Source organism: Haematobia irritans, chromosome 3 (assembly GCF_050003625.1).
Source record: "Haematobia irritans isolate KBUSLIRL chromosome 3, ASM5000362v1, whole genome shotgun sequence".
Classification (NCBI taxonomy): Eukaryota; Metazoa; Arthropoda; class Insecta; order Diptera; family Muscidae; genus Haematobia; species Haematobia irritans.
In genome coordinates, this window is record NC_134399.1 from 222734521 (window position 1) to 222746694 (window position 12174).

A 12174-nucleotide genomic window follows, 5' to 3' on the forward strand; every position below is an offset into this window, starting at 1 on the left:
AAAAGTGGACCGATATGGCCCATTTGCAATACCATCCGACCTACATCAATAGCAACTACTTGTGCCAAGTTTCAAGTCGATAGCTTGTTTCGTCCGGAAGTTGTCGTGATTTCAACAGACGGATGGACGGACGTACGGACGCACGTACAGAAAAAACATGTTTGGACATGGTTGCCGCATACATTTAATGCTTACTAGAGTATGTAATTGTCGCGAAAACCATGTATTTTGTCTTTGTAAAAATAATTTTCGAGCAATAAGCATTTAAATGGTTCTCAAATGCCGCAAACATTAAACGCAAAATTTAAATGATAGAATTTGAGACCATTACATGGTCGGGAAAATCATTCAATTTTTTACTTTTTTGCAGAGAAAAAAGTATTTTTATAGGTTAGGAATAGACATGTCTAGAACCATTACATGGCCATAAAGACCATATATATTTTTTCGTGACCTTTTAATTTTTTAACTTTTTTGCAGCGAAAAGAATTTTATAAAAACATTGAGTAGGTACACACGATTTTCATTTTGAGTGTCGGTCGTGTGTTGATTGTTGCTGCGAATGGAAGGAGAATACGGGTTTCCTGTGTTTTGTGTTAATTTATTTGTTCAGAAGTGGCACGTGGTTTTATGTGAACACAAAAAAGGAAAGTGTAATTGAAAAAAAATTACCTGGTTTTTGTTCTGCATTTTGCTTATGGTATAATTTATTTTTATTTGCAGTTACATGATGCCTGCATTTTCAAATTTGATGGGCACGAAATAAATATGGAATGATTACTTATTGTTGAAATTGAACCAAAATAGAGTGTTTAAAAATATGTGATGTTTGCTTGCACGACATTATAAATACAAATAAACAATGAATTAGTTTTTAAATAAATAAAAACAAATAAATAAATTAATTTTGTGTTTTCTTTTTTCAAGTGGCGTCCTTTTTTCGACGACGAAAAAAGTTTTTTCATAAATATCAAAACATTTTAGGTTGTGACCATGTTCTTTTAACTGTAAGAAAAACATTTTTGACGAATATCATAGCATTTTAGATCGTGACCATTGTATTTTGATTCAAACAAAATTATTTTTATCAATATAATAACATTTTAGATGGTCGCCTATCATATTATTTTGCTCCTCGAATATGATTGTGCCAATCATGTTTCTTCTCTGCGTGCCAACATGCTCAGATCGCCTCAGAATTTCACCACGACCCAGAATATATATACTTTATGGGGTCTTAGAGCAATATTTCGATATGTAACAAACGGAATGACAAAGTATATATACCCCCATCCTATGGTGGATGGTATAAAAATGTGTGAATACAACATATTGAGATCTGGAGATATGGCGACCAAAATCTCCGTTAAAAACCGAAAAAAGGACTCACTTTTTTAAGTCATTCTTCCTTGACACGTACTAAGTTCTATGATGCTAAGTCCTATTGGAATATCCATGGTCTGCGACGGCAATGTTTTGCCTGTCTAGGAATTTATACTGTTTCAACATATTTTCCCGATAATAGTCGGCATATGTTCTGACCCCACGGTCGATGTATACGAACGTGGAATGACCATCGGCCACATGATCTCCATCGGCGGCGATTGAGTTCTGGTGATCAATCGAAGGTGTACATTTTCAGCAGACCTCTGCTTAATTTGGAATAGCTTCATATCGGAGAAAACCAAATTCAGAATCAGAACAATGGCTAAAATCAACGAATTAAAGTACGAGTTGCTTGACCACCCACCTTATTCTCCTGATTTAGCTCCCAGTGACTTTATTTGTTCCCAAACCTAAAAAAACTCCTTTCTGGCAAGCGTTTTACCTCAAATGAAGATGCAATCACTATTTTGAAGACATTGAGGAAAACTATTTTAATCAAGGGATAGAATTGCTAGAACAGCGTTGGACTAAGTGTATTGAAGTTTCAGGAGATTATATTGAAAAATAAAAATATTTTTGAAAAACTAACTATTCTCTTTCATTGATAGGCTAAGAAGTTTCCGAACCGCCCTGGTAAAGTTAGTTGAGATATATATCAGACACACTGTTGACACTCCAGAAGACATCCGGAAAATGAAAGCTAGGGATTGAGGTAATGATATGAATATTGTTTCAGTACGTACTGAGGCGTACACCCTACAGCCAGAAAAAAGTGAACCCACCATGACTGAAAATGTAGGTTGATATTAGAAAATTTTAACTAAAATATTTTAGTAAGTGCAACATGATACATATAAATTAATAACCTTTGTCAAATTGAAGAGAATTTATTAAAAATAATATTTTTATGTATTTATTTAATATTTATTTTAATAAGCTGCACAACAAGAATTAATTCTTATAATTACAGTACAGACATTTAGTATCCAACAATAACATCCTTATAGTACATAAATGAAAATAAAATAATTTGAACATAAAAACAGAAATTAAATTAAATATTACAATTTGTTTGGGTTAAAAAGAAAACGAAAACAAAAAAAAATAAATTGTATAAATAATAAATTAAATTAAAGTAATAAACCAATGAATGAATTAATATATAAAAAAAGAAATGAATATATAAATAGAAAAATAAAGATACATTACCGTATCCTATCATATAAATAAAATGGTTCGTGTGAATAAATTATGCGATGGAGAAACAACATAAGCCTAAAATCAAGCAATCCGTCAAGATCAATCCCATATAAAAGCTTGCGGAACTGGGATACTTGGTCAAATCGCCCCAAACCATAAACGTACCTAATTATGTTATTGAATGCCAAATTTAGCTTACGTTTGGATGCCGCATCACAGCTAGTAAAAAAAGCATAACTTTTTGGCAAAAGTACCCTTATAGGCAAGGGCGTCAACATCTGTGTGGACCAAAGATTCCTGAGTCTGGCATAAATCTGGCCACAAAAGGGTGATACGGTCAAAACTTGGTCAAGGGAAAACGCGTGTAAATCGGTGAAATCGCTTATTTAAAAAATCAAATTAAATTTCTTTTTCAAATTCAATTAGTATAAAATTCAGGAAAAATATTCAGTTAGGCTTTCGCTTTTTCAAATCCGAATTGCCGAGCCTCACGCTTGACACCTGCCATCAGATTTTGTACAGCCACCTTGTCCACCTTCTTCGCCGCAGAAAGCCAGTTTGCCTTGAACTGCTGCTCGTCCTTAGCAGTTTTTTTGGTCTCCTTTAGGTTCCGCTTGACAATAGCCCAGTATTTCTCAATTGGGTGAAGCTCTGGCGTGTTGGGAGGGTTCTTGTCCTTGGGAACCACCTGCACGTTGTTTGCGGCGTACCACTCCATGGCCTTTTTACCGTAATGGCAAGATACCAAATCCGGCCAAAACAGTACGGAACAACCGTGTTTCTTCAGGAAAGGCAGCAGACGTTTATTCAAACACTCTTTCACGTAAATTTCTTGGATGACAGTCCCGGAAGCTATGAAAATGCTGCTTTTCAAGCCACAGGTACAGATGGCTTACCAAACCAGATATTTCTTTGCGAACTTTGACAGTTTTATGTGCTTGAAAATATCTGCTACCTTTCCCTTTCCTGCCGTATAAAACTCCTGTCCCGGAAGCTGCTTGTAGTCGGCTTTGACGTAGGTTTCGTCGTCCATTACCGCGCAGTCAAACTTCGTCAGCATCGTCGTGTACTGCCTCCGGGATCGCGCTTTGGCCGTCGTATTTTGTTTATCATCGCGATTTGGAGTCACTACCTTCTTGTAAGTCGATAGTCCGGCTCGTTTTTTGGCTCGATGCACGGTTGTAGACGATACACCCAGCTTATTTGCGACATCTCGGAGAGATAGGTTAAGGTTTCGCTTGAAACTACCGCCAACTCTCTTTGTCGTCTCAGCGGCTTCCGGTTTTCGATTTCCCCCCGATCCAGACTTCCTGGCTGTCGACAAACGTTCCCCAAACACTTTAATTACATGTTTAACGGTTGATTTGGCAACTTTTAGCGATTTTGCCAGCTTTGCGTGCGAGTAGCTCGGATTTTCGCGATGCGCGAGCAAAATTTTTATACGCTGCTCTTCTTGCTTGGATGGCATTTTCACAACTGAAGAGTGAATTCCAAAATCAAAATAGGAGCAACATTCTACACACACACCTTCAAAATGAGGGGTGTTCAGGTTTTTTAAATGAAAAATTGAAAGAAATACGTCAAGTTTATATTGACGAAATTTTGACAGTATCACCCTTTAATATAGTTAACGTGATCAGTTCAACTAAATGAGCTGTTCAGCATGATGTCAAGATTCATAGCCGACTTTACAATATTTATTCGTTGATTATTTATCTTAATTTGGGGATCAATATTAACCGTTATACTACGCATGTGTATCATCAGGAATTTGGACTTACCAGGGTTAAAACATAGTCCATTCGCCTTTGCCCAATTGTGGACAATATCAAGATCATCATTGAGCCTATATACATTCGTACAAAGAGTCGATAGTCTCGCTTCGATATATCTGCACGTCATCAGCATACATATGTATCGTGCTGTCCCTGATAAACCTTGGCAGATCGTTTATATAAATAGACAAAAGAATAGGACCAAGTGTGGATCCCTGTGAAACTCCTTTTCGTAAACGTACAGGCTCAGATATCCCATTACCTGTGTATACAGACTGCGTCCTTTCACTCAGATAAGAATGTAAAAGTCTAACAGAGCTAGAAGAACAATTAAAAAAAATTGCGTAACTCGAAGCACAGCAATGAGTTATCGACAGGGTCAAATGCCTTCGAATGATCCAATAGCACAAGAAAGCTTCTCACAGACATCAGCTAGTGCACTAAGACTTGATGAAAGAAGTGATTTACCCTTCAAGAAGTCGGAAACTCGAAACTCGTCCCTTAACGTCTTAACGCTTCCACCTCGAATAAAGAAGATCCCGTTCAAGAATAGCTTCCCTAATTTCAGTACTAAACCAAGGTCTTGATCTTGTCGTGGTTCTCCTGGTTCTCACCGGAATACATAAATCGTATAAATCTGTTGTTTAATAACATTTCATATTTTGGAAGAAAAAATTGGAATTAAAAATGCTTAAAATATCTTTAGCGCTACATGGAGTTCTAGACAGACACAATTTAAGTAAAATTTACTTTTTTGGAAAATTGATGACTCAGTTTCAAGAAACTTCACCCATTTTAGAAAAATAGGGACTATTTTCATATTTAGTAAAATTCTGTACTTCATCATGTATAAAATTTTCGTTTTTCTCATTTTTTAGATCACATCATTAAAGTAAGTAAAACCTAATCAAAATAAAACAGAAATTATCACACCTGCCAAATTTGAACTGAAATCAACTAATTTTCATGAACTAAAATAAAGTTAAATCGGCTATAAAAAATTTCGTTGTCTTTTTTCTTTGGGTACGCTTTTTATACTCAATGCCGAATTACTAATTTAAGTTAGGTGAGGTTAGGTTAGGTGGCAGCCCGATGTATCAGGCTCACTTAGACTATTCAGTCCATTGTGATACCACATTGGTGAACTTCTCTCTTATCACTGAGTGCTGCCTGATTCCATGTTAAGCTCAATGACAAGGGACCTCCTTTTTATAGCCGAGTCCGAACGGAACACATTGCAGTGAAACCACTTACACCGAAAGAATTTTCTTCTTAAAAAGAACGAAAAATTTCGTTAAAAGTACGAAATTTGTCATTGTTTTACAACCAAAGAAACTTTTCATTAAAAGTACGAAATATTTCGTACTTTTTACGAAGAAAAGTTCTTCCAAAATTTTCGTACTTTGTAAGAAAAAAATTCGTAATTTTTATGAAGAATCTTCGTACTTTTTATGAAAAATCTTCGTACTTTTTATGAAACAATTTCGTTCTTTTTATGAACATGTTTCGTACTTTTTATGAAAAACTTTCGTAGTTTTTATGAAAAATGTTCGTACTTTTTATGAAAAACTTTCGTACTTTTTTTTTCAAAAATGTTCGAACTTTTAGAAAAAAATTTACAGTCGAAAGTGCATTTGGTTGTAGTTACAAATGTGAAAAATGACATCACTACTTTACATCTTAGTTTTTTAATAATTTTTAGTTTTATTGCTTCACTTTTATTCATAGCGCTCTATCACCCAAATGGGAAGTAGCATAGACTTGCATAAAAAAATAAAATAAAGGAATACACTCAAGCTCATTATAAAAGACAATTTTATGTCGCGAACGGACATTTTAAAACTACAATGAAACTTCTTCGTTATTTCAAAGAAAATGTTTCGTACTTTTTATGAAGAAATTTTAACGCAGAATGTTTCGTAAAATATTCGTAAAAACTTCTTCACAAAATTCATGAAATATGAAGAAAGTTTCGTTAAAAGTACGAACTTTTTACGAAGAAAAGTTAATGTAGAATATTTCGTAGAAGTTTCGTATATTCGTAAAATGTTCTTCGTAAAATTTACGAAATTGAATGAAATTTTCGTTATTTTAATGAAGAATTCACGAAGAATAGTTAATGAAGAATTCTTCGTAAAATTAACGAAGAGAATTCTTTCGGTGTAGAGAAGCTTTGAAACCCTCAGAAATGTCACCAGCATTACTGAGATAATCCACCGCTGAAAAACTTTTTGGTGTTCGGTCGAAGCAGGAATCGAACCCACGGCCTTGCACTGTTAGAAAAATATGTTTTTCATATGTTTCGATATAAACAAAATGTGTTTCGGGCACAATTTTTAAACACAATATATTTAAGTGCAAGCATGTAGTGTTCTCAAACTAACACTAAATGTTTGGAACACATATGTTAATATGTTAGAATATATTATGTTTGGGGCATGCATGTTTCATAAAAATTATATGTGTGAATGTAAGCATATATACATTTACAAATTTCGAGAAAACATATATATGTTGTGATATTTTATTCAGAGAGCGACAGAGAGAGAGAGAGAGTATAGAGAAAGAAATAGAGATAAAAACCGGGAGGGTCGACGAAAGATATCAAATTAACACAGCGAGAGAATCAAAAGAGAGCAATTTCTGTGAAACCGCTTATATGTTGTTTCGGAAACTGCTTTATGATAAGGCCAAAAATTGTATATGCTTAAGTCTAAATATTATTTAATTTAAGCCTAATTATTATTTAATTTGTGTATATTATAAAATTATTAATGTATGTTTATACTCGACCCCACGTTCTTCCTTTGTTAGAGTTTTTGAATTCCTTCCAAAATTTCAAACTTTTATACCAAAACCAGTTTTTTATTACAAAATTGTTATTTTTGCAATAAAATATAATATCTTAGCCAAAAGCTCAGTCCATTTCGTTTATATCAAGCACTGTTTCTGACTGTAAATCTTTAATAACCCACATTTCGAAGTTTCATTATAAAAATGTTTAAATTAAAAAAAATTGGTGTTTGGTCGGAGCAGGGATTGAACCCACGACCCTTTGCATGTACGGCAGACATGCTAACCACTGCTCCACGTTGCCAACATATGTATGTTTCTGTTAAATAATGTTATGTTTGCATGGGCTCGTGGGCGCTGCAAACTATGCTATATAAATGTAACTTATAACGATAATTGTCTACTGGTGACTATAACAGCTACGTAGCTCAGTGGTAGTGTGTTGGCTTACAAACTGTATGGTCCTCGGTTCGATTCTCCGTCCAGGCGAAAGGTAAAATTTAAAAAAATTATAAAATTGAATAATTTCTTCAACATTATTTGTATTACAGAAAATGGTGTTAAGAACTAAAAAATTTCGTGGAAGTGAAAATTATGTTAGGGAATGAGCACAATCTTCTTTGGCGAAGATTCTTCCAAGCATATAATATTTTTGGGCTCAAAATGCTTCCAAAAATAGAATATGTTCACATAAAACAAACATATTAATGTTTCGGCAGTATCCAATAATATATGTGCTTCCTGCAAAATATGTTTGGAACATATGTTAGAGAGGCGATTTTTTTTGAGGGTGTGTGTATGCAAGGCGGGCATGCTAACCATTGCACCACGGTGGCTCCCAATTACTAATTTGCAAACCAAAAATAATTTTTTTATTAAACGATATTGTGAAATTTAAAATTGAAAATTGATGGAAAAATTAGTTCCACCTTATGCCATGCCCATGCTTCTCCTTAGCTTTTCAGTGTGGGAAAAAGAATATCACAAACTTGAAAAAATGTCGGTAATTTTTCAAAGCCGAGTCATAGCAGAGTGTTGCATTATGTGTGAAACCACTTCAAATAGCCTTGAAAACTACAATATGTCAACAATATTACTGAGAAAGGAAAGGAATATGATTTTTTTTCAATTTTTTTCCAATTTTACAACCCCATCCTTCCCTAACAAAATTGTCTAACGTTTAAATTAAAAGGTTAAAGTTCATTAAGGGCCAGCAGCCAGCACAAATGTTAATCAAACAAAGTCTGGCAAAAATCATACCCATGTCCATCTAATCTGGTCTTAATTAAAGATTTCTTGAACTAATACAAGGAGTGGGTGGGGGATTCGTCGTAAGCTTCACTGTCTGTATAAACATGAAAACTACATTTGGCAGTTTTCTTTAAGCCTTCTACCTACCACCACCAATGTCAATTCCTTGAGAATTTTAGATAAGAAAACTGTTAACGACTTATGGACCACAAGAAAGCTTCACCAAAATGGATTGGGGTACGAAACCAATGAAGCCAAACAAGCAACCAATGTGCCATCACAAAAATTTACCTAAAATCTATAAATCTTTAGATTTTACAAAAACTCTACTCTAGCCGAGGGAGAGAGAGAGAACGGGAAAAAGACAACGAATAGTGTTTGTCTTATGGGTTAAACTTTAGCAAAGACATCTGCTACCAATGCTGGTGGTCTTCTCTGTATGCCTTGAGGTTGAATGCAACTAATAATGCTTGCTTGCTTACCATTGAGGGGGTTGTGGAGGGAGGGCGAAAAAGGTGTATGCATGTTGCCTTTTAAGTTCCTCTTGGAATACTTACGCAATGGTGAAAAGAAGACTTTTGTTTATTGTGATAAAATCATAATCCCATTTATAATGTGTCCTGCCAAAGCATAACCACTAAAGTTACCACCCCATTATGCCGCCCTTCCATAATGCCATTGGACATTGACATTTCTTTTGTTTTAGTATGAGTTTCCTTAGCTTGTGGTTAGCCAAAAAGGGAAAAAAGAGGCCAATATTGAGATTTGGTTTTAGGCAAATAAATGACAAGAACTTTTGGGTGGGGGAAAATAGTATTCAACATGAGGTATGGCGAATTAAAGAGTGGACTAAGTCCATTGCAGTTGTAGTTAATCCACTTTGTAGTTTTGAAATGTCACAACTTTAATTAAAGGGTAGATAACATGAACTGTTACCAAATCCAACAGCCATAATGTTTTGTTTAAAAACTATTTTACACAAATGCCAAAATTGTCTGAAAATTCCATTACGTTTGCTCCACTATTGGTCTAAGTCGGTGAAAGAACGAGAGTTTCGGTTCTGTCAAAATACGTCGTGCAATAAATACTTCCATATTTGTATACCCACCACCATAGGATTTAAAACGCTATAGTTGTTTCATTCTCTTTAAATTTTATTGGTCAAAAGAAAGTGTGTCCGGTTCCAAAGATTTTGTTTCTATACTAACGATTGTGATATTGATGCCGAGCTAAAAAAACGGAGAATTGAAGCAAGGACAAATTTAAGACACAAATATATTTTTTTTAATTTAAGTTTTGCGTACATGATTCTAGGAAACAAAGTATAATTTATTCGGTGTTTTTGTGCTATCAACTACTTAAAAATTATATTAACGAAATTTATTATTTTATTTATTTAATAAAATCTAATAAATTATAATTACAAATTATAATAAATATATAACAAAAAAAAAAACAACTAACAACATAGGCTATCGGCTTAACGAAATTTAATATTCCAAATTCCGTCTCGTATGCAAGCAAAAATTACACTATAGTTAAGGTAAGGTTAAAGTGGCAGCCCGATTAAGATTCAGGCTCAGTTAGACTATTCAGTCCATTGTGATGGTTAGGTTAGGTTAAAGTGGCAGCCCGTTAAGGTAAAAAAATCTATAAAATAAAGTGTTGTTAGTACGTAAGAGTGATTTTTGGTGACAAGAAGTTAATTGTTTATTTCATTCAGGCAATGACAATTCGCAGTCACTTCATTGTGTGCCCTACTTATATGGTGATCGTTTTGCCGACCAAAGGCAAAACCATTTTTAAGTGATTACACTTAAAAATGGCCTACTGTTCCACCACAGAGACCGTCGGACCTATTATTCCCCCACAGAGACCTTCGGGCCTACTGTTCCACCACAGAGACCTTCGGGCCTACTATTCCCCCACAGAGACCTTCGGGCCTACTGTTCCCCCACAGAGACCTTCGGGCCTACTTTTCCACCACAGAGACCTTCGGGCCTACTGTTCCACCACAGAGATCTTCGGGCCTACTGTTCCACCACAGAGACCTTCGGACCTACTTTTCCACCACAGAGACCTTCGGGCCTACTTTTCCACCACAGAGACCTTCGGGTCTACTGTTCCACCAAAGAGACCTTCGGGCCTACAGTTCCACCACAGAGACATTCGGGCCTACTTTTCCACCACAGAGACCTTCGGGCCTACTTTTCCACCACAGAGACCTTCGGGTCTACTGTTCCCCCACAGAGACCTTCGGGCCTACTGTTCCACCACAGAGACCTTCGGGCCTACTGTTCCACCACAGAGACCTTCGGGCCTACATTTCCCCCACAGAGACCTTCGGGCCTACTGTTCCCTCGTAGACTAGAGAGACTATCGTATATCACACAAGTAGATTACAAATATTTATCAATAAAACTGAATTAACTTTTATTTCATTCGAGAAAGTTAACCACTTGTGTTCTTATTGCGAAAGGCTTCGTGGGTCCTTACGGAGACCCTGTAGGCGACTGAGCTTACCTCAGCCAACGATAAAACCCCGTTACATGTGCTTTTTCGGTTTCACCGTGCTAAAGATTGTATGTGCGTTTCAGAAGTGGTAATTTTGATGTGGATGATAAAGACCATGAAGGACGGCTGAAAAGGTTTTAAGATGATCACTTGTTTGCATTACCCGATGAAGACTCCAGTCAAATTCAAGAAGAACTTGGCAAATCGTTCGAATTTATACGTCAAGGCATTTCCCATCGACAAAAACTATTGGAAAATTGAGTATCGTACGAGTTGAAACCGCGATACGTCGAAAGCCGATTTTTCAATTGCGAACCGCTGCGCAAAAAGCAAAAAAGGAAAGGCTTTTTGTATCGCATCGTCAATGGTTGAATGGTTATCGACGGCAAAATAAACTTCTGATGTGCATTTGATGGGACCTAGGAGCTGCTGCATCCGAGGGAAACGATCACAGGAGCTGTGTATTGAACTCAATTGATGCTTTTGATCAGAGCATTGCATGATAGTCGGTCATAAAATTCGAAAAGACACAATAAGGCTCATTCGGGAGCCACCGTGGTGCAATGGTTAGCATGCCCGCCTTGCATACACAAGGTCGTGGGTTCGATTCCTACTTTTACCGAACACAAAAAAGTTTTTCAGCGGTGAATTATCCCACCTCAGTAATGCTGGTGACATTTCTGAGGGTTTCAAAGCTTCTCTAAGTGGTTTCACTGCAATGTGGAACGCCGTTCGGACTCGGCTATAAAAAGGAGGTACCTTGCCATTGAGCTTAACATGGAATCGGGCAGCACTCAGTGATAAGAGGGAAGTTCACCAATGTGGCATCACAATGGACTGGATAGTCTAAGTGAGCCTGATACATCGGGCTGCCACCTAACATAACCTAAGGCTCATTTACTTGTAAAAACTTATTTGGAAATACTCATATGGGAAGTCTACTCCACTCGCTATATATCCCAACCATTGCCCCTTCCGATTACCACTTCCTCAGATCGATGCATTACTTCGTTCTTATAACGGAGCCAAGCTTAGGTTATTTTAGGCTTACTTCAGCCCATTCGCATACAACAGTGGTGAAATTGTATTTCGTCACTGCTGCCCGATTCCGTAATGACAAGGGCTCTGCTTTTTATAGCCGAGTCCAAACGGCGTTTCCATTATGGTGAAAGTACTTAGAGAATCTTCGAAATCTCAACATTACTGAGAGGGAATAATCCACCACTGAAAATCGCTGTATCCGTATGTTGACAGA